We start from the raw sequence: 17,798 nt of genomic DNA, 5'->3' as shown, positions 1-17,798 counted from the left end.
ATTATTATTATTATTATTATTATTATCATCTACCAATATATATATAACAAGGTCCTAAATTCTATTATGGAGAAACAAGAACTGTTAGATAAATTCATACTTTTAGTTACAATCCTTAGATTAAAAAATTAGACATTACCAAATTTATTATGAAGTTTACACGACATTAGTCCGTATACTTTATATAACTAGTAAAATATAGCAATATGTATTTAATAAAGCTAAAATATATTATCTACCAATATATATATATATAACAAGATCCTAAATTCTATTATGGAGAAACAAGAACCGTTAGATAAGTTCATACTTTATGTCTAGAATCACATCAGTTATATAACTTCAAGTTGTTCTCAGAGGCCACTGTGACTTTTACATTTCGAACCACATAAATGGACATCTAGCTTTGGTAGCAACTAAATCACTCATAAAGTTGTGAGAGTAAAAAGTAACTGCCTACATTATTTATATCTTTTAACATGTAATGTTAGTAAAAAAATGATAGATTTTTTACAAAAAATAAACATAAAAAAAGTATCATTGTGGCAAAACCCCAGTGGTAATCCAAAACTTTTAGATATGTGTTTGAATATTCAAATCCACTATCTGAAATTCCGATAGCCGAATTTAAGAAAAAAATTAAGTATCTTGAAAAAAAATATCCCAAGTATCCGAATTCTAGAAAGAAAAAAAAAACATCATAGATAATACCTTTAAACACCCCTGTATTTATGTAGGTGGAAAGACATTAATACCTCTCATGTGCTACTCACATGGGAAACTTAATAGCACTAATTAACAGTTCTGTTAGTGAGGGACCACGTTGCAACTGACACATATCTCAGGGATCACGGTAGCTAAAAAATCAAGAGAGGGACTGTTGTTGGAAAAAATGATAAACCACGAAAACCATTCTTGAATTTAACTCATAACATAATTTAGAAAAAGCTAGAGATGTAACTCGTGATTGAGGTTAAGTTATCTTATACTATAATATTATATATTAAATTTATATCTGTGTCAAATACACAAGTTGTTTATGACATTTTTAAACTAAGATAAACATGTAAATTTAAATATAAAGATATAGATTAAATCAAATTAAAATAATACAATTTTAAAACATTGAACTCATATATTGTGTTTTCTCTCTATAATATTTTTCTGTATACAATATTTGTTTATATTGTTTAATCTAACATGTGTTGCTTAAGTTGGTTCATGAAGAAGTATGAACCATTAGATAAATTATAACTTTTAATCATAACCCTTAAATTAAAAAGATAATATTATTTCTAATTTTATTATTTTAAAAATACAACATTAGTTTATATACTTTATTAAATTAAACGAATTCATGATGTATCTTCTTACAAATATTACATTTAAGTTGTTTCCAATTTTAGATTGTAAATTATTAACTTTGTTTTCATACATGAAGCAACGTCAAATAAATATTATGGTTTTTATCTATTTTATATGTAGAGGTTCAAATTTATTAATAAAATTAAATAATAGAATATTATAAAATTCTAAACATATTATTTAATATAACTTTAAAACCTTCTTTAACTCCTAATTGCTCTAAAATTTAATTTAATATAATTATAAAAAATAATTTTAATAAAAATATTATCTGGTCTAAGTTTTAGAAACGTCATGAGACAATTTGTATTTTTGATCATAACTTTTCAAAAACTTTTATTTATATATGTCGATTTACGATATTATAAAAGGTTAACTTCTCGTTAATTATATATTTTTCTCGCGTATTACGCGGGACAATAATCTAGTTATTATACTAAAACACAGTTGTTCTAATAACTTATTGACTAATCACAGCTCTCGATTTCTTAATGTTGACTTTTGTTTTCAATTTTGACTTTAATTTACCCTTTTTGTTTTCCATCACAAATTTACACTTTTTACTCAATAACTTCTATATAATAAATAAATAATAATAGCTAATATATATCCGATACAATAATGGCTAATATTTATCCAATAAAATAAGAACAAATTTACACTTTTTTTGTTTTCCATCACAAATTTATATTTTTTACCCAATAATTTTAATACAATAAATAAATAATAATAGCTAATATATATCCGATAGAATAATAGCTAATAGTTATCCAATAAAATAATAACTAATATATATCCAATAATATGTTCTATCATATATATATGGGAAAAAGGAATATAAGATTATCCGACACCTAGTCTTAGGTGTGGAACCCCTCACATACTAATATTTTATTATTTATTGTTTAATAAATAAATGTCTGGGCCCCCATGATTTTAATGGTTTAAAAAATTAATATGTGAGTATTCGACGTCTAAGCTTAGGTACATAACAGCTTTTTATTCTCATCCCCTTATATATTATATATATATATATATATAATTAGCTAAAAATAAATTAAATTTAATGTAATTATATTCAGATTTTAATAGTAATTATTGTTCTATTTTAATTTTATTTTAATATATACTAAAACACAGTTGAACTAAAAGCTTATTAATCAATCATATTGATCGATTTCATTAAATTGACTCTCGCTGATGTTATCATTTAGTTTTTTAGATAATTTTATTTAACTAATAAAAAGCAAATAACTAAAATATTTTTACAATGTTATTAAAGTTGGTTTCTATCTACAAAGCCCGGTTTCACACATGAACAATTGTACATTAGTGTATCTCGAGTTATGTCGAGAGGGGCTTTAAGGTGTTAATATGTGACAAAGATGAGAAGACAAAAAATAATACAACAAATTTCGTTTATAAAGAAGTCTTTCAAATGATGAAGCAGGGTATGTGTTTCCAATGTTCTTTTATTACATTTATTTTCCTTCTATAAGATTTACATTTTTGGCATTTAAAATGAACACTTAGTATCTACTTATATCTTTAACTTTAAACTTATAAGTTTTTATGAGTTACATGTAATAATGTCTAATATTAATAATATCGCAAGTTTTGTGTTCAATGTTGGACACGGGTCTAAAATTACAACTCAAGATGGAACAATCCAGAAGAAAAATACAAGCGGAATATGAAATATATGATCAACAACGAATTAGGAACCCTAATTCTTGTATATATACTTCAAGCTTTCAGCAAATGACACCGACCTTCTCCATTTTCTAAAACTTCCAGTATTAGTCCCTTATATATCAACAATATCAAACCGGTCGAAAACTTAAGCCCGAAGTATCGTAAATATGACAAAACAGACCCTAAGTTTATATTAATACTTAATTTAACATCCCCCTTGAATATAAACTTACGATACATAATTATAGAATTTTAACTTTGAAACATATCAATCTTGTTTAACTTGTTTAACAAATACTCATAGCGACTTACACATAAGCTTTTGGTGAAAATGTCGACAGCTTGCTCAATAGTATCAACTTTAAACAAATTAAACAATCCAGAACCAACCTAAACTTACAATATGAATATCTAATTCTATGTGTTTTGTTCTTCATGAAAAACAAGATTACTTGTAATAAGAACAGCAGATATATTGTTATAAAACAAAATCATAGACAATAAATTTTTTAGTATACTAAAACACAGTTGATTTAATAACTTATCGGAAAATGATTAATCCTCCAAACTAAATAGCCTAAAAATTCTCCTACCGACGAGATGATGACATGTGGAAAAATCAGGGGTCAAGATTAATAAAGAGAATTAGTGGACGTCACATATCACCTTCTTATAGTTTTAGAAAAATTTTAAGCTAATCTTTAGGAGGATTTATCATTTTCCATTAATTATAACTCTCAGTTTCTTCATGTTAACTTTTATTTCCAATTTTAACTTTAATTTACACTTTTTTTTTTCATCACAAATTTAAACATTTTAACCAATAATTCCAATATAAAAAATCAAAACTAATAGCTAATATATATCCAATAGATAATATATATCCTAATAGTACTATCTATTTTACAGATACAAAGTTAATTATTTAAAATAAATAAATTTCATGTAAATATATTAAGATTTTAAAAATATTTGCACTATTATTGGTTTTTAATGTTTTTTTAAATTTTTGTCATGATACATACAAGAAAACAAAATATGCAAAATTGTTATTCATATAGAAAACACCTATAGCATTCTCATGTTCTAATTGAAATATTTAGAATATGTTTCATCAAAAATATATAGATCATTTTCTATTAATAAAACTAATAAACTATTTTCTAAACCATTATAATTTAAGATCTAATATTAATGGGGAATGATATATCTACATTAATTTTTTATCATCTACAATAAACGTACATATTATACTGCACAGTGTATAACTGTATAAAACGTGCATTATTGTAGATGTCAAAAACTTATTGTAGATTTATCATTCCCCAATATTAATAAATGTTATGACACTCGTATATTGGATACGAGCTTAAAATCTATTTGGTTATTAAAATAATGTTTCATCCGTCACATTGTTATTGTATATATAGTGTTGGTTCAAGGTATTTTTTCATCTTTCACAAAGCCATACTCCTATATTATTCATCATATATTTTTTATACTCTTAATTAATTGCCTTCTTTATTAAAATAATTTAATGTGAACAGTAAAATGCAACTTCACAAGGATAATGTACATCCAAAACAATAGTTATGTATATGTAGTAAACAAACAATATTACAAAAATTCATTTAGATTAGTTGGTTTGGGCACTTGATTTTAAGTGAGGGTCTCAAGTTCAAGGTTGCTTCCTCACTTTTTCTTTTCCTTAATTTTAATTGAAAGGTTTTCTAATTTTTTTTTTTCTTTTAAATGTTTGTTCTCAGTATACTTTCTTTATAGATTGATTACTATTAATTGAAACTGGGTTTTTATGGTTGTTTGGTACATTACCACCATACTACTACAATCATTGTGTTCTTTCTAATCGAAAGGTTTTCAACATTTTTTTTCCTTTAATTTGTTTTCAATATACTTACTTTAAAAACACCCATTGTATCCTAACCATATTTTTTGGTATCCCAACCAAAAAGTATGGACCCCCATGTCTATAATGATATATATGATAGAGTAAAAAGCGGGCTTCCTGTCATTAATAATCTGGTCGGGTTACCAAAATCATAGTCGGGATACCAGACGCCTTTAAAAATTGTTTCCTATTAATTGCAGCTGGACTTTTCAGTTTGTTTGGTATATTACCACCATACTATTACAGTCATTGTGTTTTTCTTATGCTTTATATCATTTGAATTTTTTGTTGGACCTTCAAAATCATTGAGTTATCAACTCCTAAGATGACATCTTTAGAAGATAACATAAGAAAAGAAAAGAATTAGAAAAAAAAACTGCTCAATGTCGTCTTTTACTGATTTCGAATATATCAAATATGGATTCGAACATACGCTTTATCAAACCGACACCGTCTATCCGGCGGTAGAGAACCTGCTAGTTACCATTAACATAATTGTCAAGTTAAAACGAACATGATACCCGCGCAATGCAGCGGTGAACCGGCGATGACGGTGGTGTGATGGCAGCGACGGATAGTGACGGAATCAATTGGTGTAGGTAAATGTATTTGATTTAAAGGGGTTAGTAAAAATATTTTATAATATAATGGACTAATGATGTAATTTAATATTAAAGGTTGATGATCAATGAGTTTTGTTATTGACAGCTCTAAGGGCTATCAGTTTTAATTAATTTGATGCATTAAAATTTCTACTTTGTTTTGTGAAAATTCAGTGGGCGATTATTGATATATAAATTATTACTTTTTATGCATGTAATAAGATGTTAATGACAACCCTTAGAGCTGTCATTATCATTTTCCAAACAGGTATATCTTTTTTGAAGAGTCCTGTTAGAAAATTTAACTCCAACTTACATTGCCATTCAGGAATCAGGATAAACTCTATCGTCTTTAACAGACATGCGCTATGTATTTGTCACAAGTTGATTATGTATATCTTTTTTGAAGAGTTTTGAAATTTCACTCTAGCTTACATTGTCATTCATGGTAGATGTGAAGAAGAGCTCAGGAGTCAGGCCTATATAACACATACATATATCATTAATCTCATGTCATATACACAATAAGTTTCCAATAATGAGATCAAGACTTGTGTATATATCTTTATAAAAAATTATGTACAAATTAAAAATAAGAGATTAATTAAAAATGTTTAAATACCAAAAACATGGCTAGGTGCACAATTAATAAAATAAGTAAATAGATACCAGACTTCATATATTACCGACACTTATCTAGATTGATTGGTTGATTTATTCTAACCCACGTGGTTAGGACCTACGTACCAACGATTGAGGTTAAGTCAAGATGCAAACATTATCGTGGATGACCTCTTTGGCAGAGTAAAAGCACAACAAATGACCAACTTGCATAAGTTAGTACTTCCCAATAGAGTAACATCAATGACCATCTTGTCATACTTAACTGTAGGGCACAAAGGGAGGAACCAACTAAAGGCATTGGGTACACGGATTCATGTTCCCATTAAGGGTTCCTTGGGTTAATTGTTTCTAGGTCAAACAGAAAAGGAAATCCAAGTATAACGTTTATGAGGTTTTCTTTATCATTAAAACCTTTTTAATGATAATTCTTACAAATTCGATACAGATTATGTATATGAAAAACAGATACACGGGTAAGGTTTTCCCTTTTCACTTGTTTAAGAAGGATGAGTCTTTTTTTAATCAGATGTATGCGACTTAATTTGGGTATCCTTTCCGAACCTTTTCCTAACCACTTCTAAAATTGTATCTTTTAACCATTACGTATCTTTTCGCCAACTTATCCTTAGTCAGGGGAGTCGACCTATCTCAACCCTCCATCCAAATACATTAACCTTGATAGGTACCCACTTATCCCATCAGAATTTATATTAATTTTGACAATCAAGCCTTTTCAATTACGGAGTATTGTTCATAATATAAAGCTATTATGAACCCCCTTATGACACCCACCCTCAATCTTTGGCGTAGTCACCTTATCCCATGATATCCAATAAATTTTCCTTTTGCCTTCCACCCCTCCCCATATGAGTTGTTTCCTTATAGCGTCCAACGAGATTTTAGACCCGTGTCCAGCACTGGACACGAGGTTTACGATATTATCAATATTAGATTTTCATACTTTTAATTTCTAATTATCTATTGCGGAGTCTTGAACAAGAAAAATAAATAAATGGGAAAACTATCAAACACAGAAACACAGAAACACAGAGTTATTAGTGTTATTCCGTCCCATTATACTTGTACGATGTCGTGAATGTTAATTTCAAATCAATAATTTGTGTAAGAAAATGATAACACTTATATCCACACGAAGTATACAAAATAATGTTACGGTGAACTAAAAAAACTATGACCTTTTTCATATATTATAAATTATAAAATATTACGGTTATGTGATAAATTAAATTGATAATAACATAAGTATAATTAATTAATAGGAGAATTATAGATATATCAATTATCAAGTAAAGATGTTTAAGATGATTAATGTTGTTCGGTGACATTTTACGATTTTCAATCCTTTAATTTTGAATATAATAGGACTAAATGCTTTATAATAAGGATTTATAGATGAAGTAATTTTCAGGTAAAAATTAAGTTGTAGGTTGAACCATTGTGGTTCCTTAAGAGCTATCATTTAAGTCCTTAACACACCAACATACATTAGGTTTAGATAAGGTTAAAACAAACATGGTATCCGCACAATGCGACGATGGTGGTAGAGGTGAATGGGATCTAGTGGTGTCGGTGATGGTACTATTGGTGGTGGTGGCGGTGTCAAGTGGTGTAAGTTGATGTAATTGTGATAGTGTAAATTTTTAGAAGTTAAGGGCTTAAATTGTTAATTATTAAAATGAAGGCTTATAGTGTAAATTAATTCATTAAGGACAAATATGGTATTATACAAAAACTTTTTTCATAGTAGGTGTTTATTAAGAGTAATTTAGTAATTCTATATGTAACTATTTTAAAAATGGGATGTGTGATAATTTTTATAAAGGACTATAGATTACCATTATGTAATATATTTTTTGAAAAAACATTTTGTGTAACATATTTTTATACATCACTATAGTTACATGTTAGTTGCCCTGGGTTTTTGACCTTGGAAGGATTCATCTGGGTTCGAGTCTCATTTCTCACATTTATGGGGGGTGGATTTATAAGGGTTTTTCGAGAGTCCTGGTTTTCAGACATACGTGTAATTTAAAAGTAAGAGTAAGATAGAATGCCTACTCCTACTGGTTTGAAAAGTTTACTATGTAAAATGTACAAAATCTTATGAAAAAAGTTACAAAAAATCTTTCAAGGAGTTTTTCAAGAAGTGTTTCAAGTTCTATGTATGTAATAAAGATTTGAAGGAGGAGAATGTACAATGCGTTACATTGTTGTATGAGTCTGAAAACCGCTTAGTTTGGAGAAAGTATGGTTGCTAAGAGTGGTCAAAGTTGTGTTTTCATATGTATATTTTCCAAACCGAGCGGTCTTCACACTCTATGTCCGTCAAAAACATAACACGTTATCTTTCTCCAAAGCTTATTTACATCTATCGAACTTAATACAATTCACGGAAGATTATTTGAAAAGTTTCTTGTAAGGTTATTTTCAAGAATATTTACATTACACAAAGGTTAGGTAAAACATGCAGTACCTATTTCAGGTAAAGCAAAGAGGATTATGTAAAATTTAGAGGGGGATTTATGTAAAATTCAATGGTATGCATGTTTATCAAGTTCAAAAGTTTAATCTGTAACTTTTTTTAATGTGGCAATACCTAAGCTTAGATAAAATCTGCGGATCATTTTCCCTTATGATAAATACATCATATAATATAAACCAACAGTATCAGTGTTTTTCAAGAAATGTTGATTACATAATATGATCCTTTTTGATAACTATATAACACAAAGTTATCGAATATGCAAGCACAAGAATTTGGTTTTTCAAAAGTAAAAAAAATAAATATAAAATGACTCAAAATTAACTTTTTCAAAAATTATGTTATATAATGGTGATTGTTTAATGAAAGAAAAATAAACAAATCTAATTGAGTGATTTAAAAATAGTAATAATTGAAAGGGTAGTTGTGTTGCAAGAAATGGCAGAAGGTACTCTTTTCAATCATAGATTAACAAAGAGACAGCTGGTGTGATTGGAAAGTGGTCAAACTTGAGTCCATCAAATTTAAATGCCAATCACCTCAAATATTTTGACAACATACTCACAGAGTATTATTTATTTTTGGAAAGTAAGTCATACCTTAACCGTAAGTTAAATGATTCAAGAAAAGAATAAAACATGTGAAAATCAAATATAAAAAAAAAAAAAAATACCAAAATGATCAACTTATGTCTAGAATGTTTAATTCAGTACATATCATTACCATTATACTACCATGATAATTTCACAATGCGAGATGATCACGGCAACGGATAGTGCTAATAGTGACGGTGATGTTAAATAGTGTAGGTATATGATGTAAAGATGTTTGATTTAAAGGTATAATAGTAGAGATAGTTTATAATATAAAAGACAAATAGTGTAATTTAATATTATAAGTTGGTAGTGATTTAATTTATTAAAGGTAGTTTCATCAATTAGTATATCTATTTTTTTTAACTTTTAAGTTTTAAGATGAGGGTTATAAATTTTAGAGTTAATGACATAAACCGTCCCTGTTGTTTTATCAAAATAGTCACCTTTCGTCCTTTAAAATCCAAAACCTCAAGGACAGTCCTTTATAGGTGGATAAAGATCATGTTCAGTCCTTTGACTGTTTGACCGTCAAGTGGTCTCCGTTAAACCCCCCACGTGACACCCACGTGAGGGGTACTCCAGTAATTAGCCACCCCACTCCCACGTTTCTCTTTCTTATATATATATATATATTATATTCACACAAAACGATTTCCCCAAAATCATTCATAATCCTCAATATATACAAAAATAATCCATATCAATCCCTAAAACCGATGATCATCCAATAAATCTGCAATTACAAAATGGCATGCTCATTATATACTATTGGTGTACATGGTGAAGATCACTTATGGGATATGGATACTATGTATCGTGAGAATTATTCATTTTAGGGTTTATATTTTATGATTTTTTAGGGTTTTTAACCCCTAAATAACTGTTACGGGTTTATATTTTATGAATTTTTAGGGTTTATATTAACATATTTCTTAAATATTGTAGATTCTTATGTTGAATTGTTCTCCTTCAAGGTTCACCATGGAGGTTTTTTCACTAAATGGCCATGGATGACTTATGAAAGGGGCAAGATTGACCATGCTGACTGTATCGATATCGATAAGTTTTCAGTTCATGAGTTGGACTCCATTATGGAGGATTTAGGCTATGTTGAAGGTCAGGTAATGTTCCATCACTTTCTGAAACCTGGGCATTCATTAGATGATAGCTTAAACCCCTTAGTGAGTGACCAAGATGTCCATGTATTGTCTAATTTTGTAGAGAATGCCAACCTTACAAGTCTTTACATTGAACATGGGATGTCAAATTTAGATGGTCATTTATTGCCAAGAAAAACAAATGTTGTTATAGAAGAGATACCAGATGATTATACAGCTACATCTAAAAAACCTAAGACTAGACCAAAGAATAATAGTGGCACTTATAGAAAGTTATTGTTTGATTGGAATGAGGAACCTATTTTAACCCCTAGTACTCAAGAGAACTTAAGAAATGTAAAAGATAATATCAATGTTAATGCATGTGTGAATGAAAAGGGTAAGGTAGTTGAACAAAAGGTTGTAACTGATAGTTGCAATGGTGAAAATGATAATGAAGATGATGAGGGTCATGAAACTGAGAAAGAGGATGAAGAGGGTGAAGACAGTGACTACATTGTTAATGAGGAGAATGAGATAGAGGGTGTGGAAGTCGATATAAGACAGTTTCAACTAACACTATTTAAAATAACCAAAATGCCATTAATAATATAACTAACACTATTTATGAGCATATTAAATATCCAGTATACTCTCAGGGGGTGTTTGGTACGAGGAAATCAGAGACGATGAATATGTAATGGAGAATGAAAATAATGAGAAAGAGAATGAATATTTGAAAAGAGAATATATTCCGTAATTTAGTACAAGCACGGAATGAATGTAAAAAAATACAAACTTTTAAATAAAAATCATTTCTATCCATCTTGTACAATTTATTAAGAATGGGAGAAATGGAACTGATTCTCACTTCATTATTTTTCTCATTCATCTTTCCTAATCCCTTTCCTCCATTTTCATTTTATTGTACTAAACACTTCTTTAATGGAATTAATTTATGATATCTACCATTGAATTCCTAAAATAAATAATAATATATTTTTACATCAATAACCTAGCTACACGATTCACCACAACCATCTTCGATGTCGCATCACACATAGATACGTTTTTATATTTATATATTTTATAAAGTATTTTCGGCACTAGCATCTTATTAGTTTATTTTTATGCTTAATATAATTTATGTTAGTTAAAAGAAAGTTACCTTATAAAGCATCTAATCTTACATTTCAACTTCTAACGTTTGATCTTTCCAGTTTACTTTACTTAATTAGGGCAAAAGTATAGTCGGCAGATTCCATTGACATATTTAATTGACACAATTTGGTTAGGTGTGGTTTTATCCCTTCATTTCGGCACATTTTGGTAAGGGGTATTGGCAAGAAAAATCGACCATACGAAGCCGATGCATGTGAACTTTAGGAGCAATCGAAGTGAATATTGAGAGCATTTGATTGGATGTGGTTTTTTAGCACTTTTTGGTAAATAGGCTTCTTACCCGCTTAAATTCGATAGTTTTTGCCAAATTTAGGTTTTTTTTTGGAGGCCTACGTGTAACCAATTGATTGGGTGAGGTTTGTGCCAAAATTTGGCACATCAGCACTACACTCTTTCCTTTTAAGAGCTTAAATCATAGTTATCTTTGTTAGCCTTTTGTAATATGATGTGTTGATTTCTATGTGTAGTTTCTTTTAAAGAAAATTTAATACATCACTAGTCTCAAAATAATAAGTGTACGTCTAGGTACCTTTTAAATTTGGGTCGGTTCATATATTTATGTAAACTAATTATGTCGAATTATCTTTTGTCCATTTAGTAAAATTGTGGTGTAGCAAATGATTCTGATTAAACCTTTTTTTTTTTTAATTTTAATATTCTGATTAAACTTTTAACTTTTACTTACAAGAAGTTTACATACTTAAAAAAAGTGCTGGTTTGATATATAAATCGAATTCAAACCGAAATCATATAGACATATACTCTACCATATATTCTTATTTAAACTTACTTTGATTTGGTATTTAATTTGAACTAATTGTCAATATTTCTTCTTGACAAGGCTTGACCCAATGAGATTGAAAACTGTAATGAAGTCAATTAGATATAGATCGTTTTTCTTGAATATTTAAACGGGATACGACATCAGGGAAACTACATCGTATAATGGTGAAACCTTGCATGTGCCCTAGACAACGAGATGTTCTTCATGAGTCGTTACAAGTATTCAGAGGAAGAAACCTAAAGCCTTGCCATCAATTATGATCAAACTCAAGAACTTAGATAAAATCAAAAGTACCTCTGAACTTACCATCATAGGCTAGATATGTTCTTTATCAAATAGTTGAATCTTAATAACTATCCCTCAACTGTTTTTCTTTCTAGATTTGTATGAGTCATTGGCTGCAAAACTCTGTCACCTTCTGTTGCCCAGTGGCCAGACAGACACAACGTCGGGCTGTATACCAATAAAGGGAACTCAATCAATGTTTACTGGCTAGTTTTTTCATAGTGTTTTCATTTGTTTGTTACATAGAAAATTAAATTAATATCTTAGATTGATTGTATTCTTTAGAAGAAATGAAAATTCAACACAATAAATTTCTAGTATAAGTAATTATCCATAACTTTTAACTTAAAAGATGGAACAATATTCCTATCAACAAACACAAGTGCAATATTCTCGAAGCCATAAAAAGGAACAATGTTTTACACAATGGAACTCTGGAAAACATAACTGATATTTTCAATTCCATTATATCGATATCTTTTCTCTGGATCACTAATTAACCGTGACAAGAAACACTATTATTGTTAGATAAATGGATTGCAAACCCTTTGTAGGTTGGAAAATAATGCATTATTAATGAGGTCCTGTCACTGGTTTTTATCGGTCCAACTTTACACTATATTGTAAAAATACAAAATATTAATGCATGGCCATGGAATCGAACACACGACTTCGCACATCCACCTACCAACTTATAGCCCACCAGCTATCAGTTTTCAGCAATCAGCTAGTTTTACGAAACATAACCCTAAACGAAAAACTAGAAAATGAAATACTAATAATAGAATCAAATAAGTATTCATTTCAGTTTTGGTGAGTCACGAATACCTTCTCATTTCTGGTCCAAATAAATCATCTTGAGATTTGCCCTTTTGTTTTGGTTTATACTTTGGCCATCATTATCAAGCCATACCATCAAATCTTTTAGGGTTTAATAACACATCAACATCTAGCCATCTAGAAATTGCTTTCCAAAGTCTATCAGCAATAGAGCAATATGCAAACAGGTGAATCATGTATTTCCACATAATCGAGACATCATGGGTAGAGAAAAGAGGAAACTTCAATATTTCTGCTTGACAGGTTTCAGAGGTGGGCAAACGGTCTGTTAGACTCTCCAGACATGTATATAGGGATGTGCATGGTTTGGTCGAAACCAATAAAACCAGTTAAACCAAACCAATTGTACGGTTTGGTCGGTTGGAAATCAAAAATTTAAACCGATAGTTTTTTTTCCCCATAAACCGTTTTTACGGTTTGGTTTGCAGTTTTAAAGATTGAATCAACCATTTAAATCAAACCGGACCATTAGATTAAAATATACAGTTATAAACATAAGTTTATATTTCTATTCAAGCAACTATGTCATCGTATTAATTATATCATTGTATTGTTTTATATCTTACAAGCATACATATCAAATAAGTGTCTATGTATCTGTAAAGTTGTGACATATGAAGAATATAATTTCACTATATCTTAGTATGTTAAGTATAAGCACATGATTTTATTTATATATTTATAAAAGTTAAATCGGCCAAACCAAACTGGTTTAATTGGTTTTGGTTTAAGACACTAGTATAGACGGTTTGGTTTAAAAAACATTAAACCGTTATTATTGGTTTGATTTAAATTCTTAGTTAAAACCATACAATCCGGACCATGCACATCCCTACATGTATATATCTTGACCTTGCATTTCATCTAGTAGTATATGAATCAAAAGGAAGAGTAGCATCGTCAATAGCTTTAACAGAGATACTTTTTATATATTTTTATATAAATATAGTTTTAACATGAAACCATCAATTATGAAAGTGCTCTTGCCTAAGTAGAGTGAAATGTATGCTTTCTTCTTTTTTTTTCGGCATGTTATGAGTTTGCATTTTTTTTTAAAAAATGATCGAGTCAATTAACATTCAAGTAAATAATACAAGCTTGCATTGCTATTAATAAGTAAAAATAAGGTGTAATTGGTTGATGCAACTATTATTGGTATATTCTCTCTTATTGGGTAAAAAGTTGAGTTAAGTTTCACCATATATGTACTAGAGAGTCCATACACGTATATCTTACGAGTTTAATAGGTGGAAATAAAATGTGTCATATTGTGATGACTTGACGTAGATGGCCCCATATTCCATCCAATTACAACCCTGATTTGCTCTATTTGTCCATTTCTTAAAATATGGCATCCAATATGAATTCACTCGAATGCTGTCTGTTTTTTTAACCGGATACTAGTCGGCTAGTCATGAACCGGAATTTAGGTGCTAAGGATGACTTGTGTCTAGGGGTGCAATGAATTTTTTTTTTTTTTGTTATGCCGCTCCTCGAGCTAGATGAAAGCAATACGAGTGTAATAAGAATGAACCAAAAGTTAAACCGTTCGACAGAGTAGACTGAGTTTTGCAACATATGTATTGTGCTTATCAAATATAAACCAGAAACGGGAATTAGGAATTACTATTAATAAAAGGGGCTAATTGTTTGATTGAGAAAGGCCAAATGGAACATATCATGTTTATCTCAAATAAATCAGAAACTTTAAATAGCAACGTGAAGTAATTTTACCTTCCATTAAATTTTCATCTTTATTTTTTACCCTTAGATTATATTATATTACTTACATTATCTTTGACTAAACATTAAAAAAAAAGAGATGATATTAGTCCTCCAACTTCAGATAATCTGATTAAACTAAAACACAATACACTTCTTTTTATCCATCTAACTTTTTACTATCAAATTTTTTTAGAATAACAATATCCATCTTCATGTATTCTTAACATTTCAATTCTTTTTCTCAAATTTTTTCAATCGTAAGCTCATGTCACAAAAATATCTTCAAAAATATATTTACATCTGAGAATTTTTATAGTTTGGAGATTGATATTCTAAAAGAATATATTTTTATGTATGATGATGGATAATGTTATTAAAGTTGTCACTAAAATCATGATCTTGTGTTATATACAAATTTCGTATACATGTTACCTGGTGTAACTTGCTTCGAGGATTGACTAATATATATTTACTTTATAATATTAAATTACAAGATATTTACAAATTTTTTTATAACTATGTTTTATATATAATTGAAGGTGATTAAAGAAAAAAAAATGTTCAATTTGTAGATTTTTCAAAGCAAATGAAGATGTAGAAAGATATTTACGTTTTCATTGTTAGTTGTGTAATTGTTTTTATTCCGTCATTATTAAAAAAAAAAAGTTAAGGCTTAAAAGGTTTTGTCAGAAATAATAGTGTTTTGTAGTGTACATGATTGTGCACCAAACCACTTCTAGCATTTATCGAACGCGAGAGGCTACTTTAAAGTAAACATATAAGGGATTTGAGATTTGTTGACGATTACCCAAAAGTAGGGCAATGCCTCTTTACGCCAATAATATAAGTGTTAGGGTTTTTGGCCGATTGAGATCGTGCCGAATGTGGATAAGTCCTTCTCCTTTTATAAGAGAAGGTTTTTTGGAGAAGAAGGTTAAGATTTTTTCCCTTCCTTCTTATAATCAACATCTAATTACCATATTTATCCGATTTAGTTTCCTTAAGAGATAATCTTTATATAGGAATCGGATTTGGTAAAGATATCCATTCATTCTTTGGTGAATATCTTCTTATCTTTGGAAATGATTTATGTTGATCTTTTTAATTGTGGAACACCTCCGTAACCATGTCCTTTGTATAGGTGTTTCGTGTTACATTTATCTTCGTATGATGAATCGGAGGGGTACACCATCAGTAAACACTAGGTTATAGATTACAAGCATCTTTTATTTAACTCTTGTCTAACCTACCTTATCTCTAGTGGTATGTATGATATACATCACACTACTAGAAAATTTGAATATCGGCAACGAAATTTCCGACAAAAGTTTTTCATAGGAAATTTTCACGATTTTCCCACGAAATTCAGACAAAAGTATATCAATAAAAAAAAATAACATTTTTATGACAGATTACTAACGAAGTTGCCATGGAAAAATTTTCGTAGGAAATTCGACACTTATACATAACGAAAGAGGTATTGACCAATGGAAGTGACATTCGTACCATTTATTTTGATTGATGTACTACAATTGTGCATTATTGACTTGTACAGTCAGTTATACAATTTGTACATTGTGGTACATTAATCAAAACTGGTGGTACGATTATCGCTTCCCATTGATCAGGTGATGAAATAAATAACTAACAAGCACAACATAGGATTCTCTTGTTTTATTTGTCTTGAAAATATGAGATCTAGACAAGTGCTCTTACTAGCCTTACTTGATACTCTCTAGTGGATTGTTGTGTTCTCTTGCATGTCAAATGCCTATTACAACCCACTAATTTAGTTGTAGGTTATAATCCAACATCTATACGAAACTGGGAGTGGTACATCTGAACCAGTTACATAGTTAAATCCAGAACAAAGGACACAAAGGTCTCTAGATAAGTAACAAAGATATAAGACATCAAATTCGAATAAAACTACCAGAGGTTATGAGTGACTAATTACTAGTTGCAAATTTGGAAGCTTATAAATTTGGATGCAAATAAGAAATAACCCCAGTAAGTAACCAAAGAAAATCAAGCTCATAATTTCATTTATACACTTTCTAAAGCCCAATCGGTATAAACATGGCTGATAAAGAAGCCCAATCCAAAAACCATATGTAGCCTGCGTTGTAGTTCGTCATCCAAATAGACTTGGACCAGTTGATCAATGATCACTATCGAACTACTCGTATTCCATATTATTTAATAAAAATTTGTATCGGGTAATTAGCAAAAACCTATATAATATGACGGGATCTAATATTTATGGGCCGACAATGAAAGGTGATGGCGTCGATAGTCTTGTTTTGCTTCGCTTTTATTTATAGTGTTAATGTTAAATCAACAATGGATGCATCGATATAAGACTTGATACAAATAGAAAGTTGGAGGGCGTGTTGGAAAAATATTTGTTGATTAAACATAAAACATTTAATATATGTATTGACTAAATGTGGCGAACACCTGAGATGGCAATGAATATCTGACCCAATAGATATCCTAAGACTTTAATATACGCGCCCCGTATCGCGACCAGCATTATTGGTAATTTGACCAGGCAAATTTTGCAGCGAGGGTCGCTGCAAAAACTTATG

The sequence above is a fragment of the Erigeron canadensis genome, chromosome 6 (genome assembly GCF_010389155.1).
Source record: "Erigeron canadensis isolate Cc75 chromosome 6, C_canadensis_v1, whole genome shotgun sequence".
Taxonomy (NCBI): Eukaryota; Viridiplantae; Streptophyta; class Magnoliopsida; order Asterales; family Asteraceae; genus Erigeron; species Erigeron canadensis.
Note: the sequence above shows the minus strand (reverse complement) of the source record.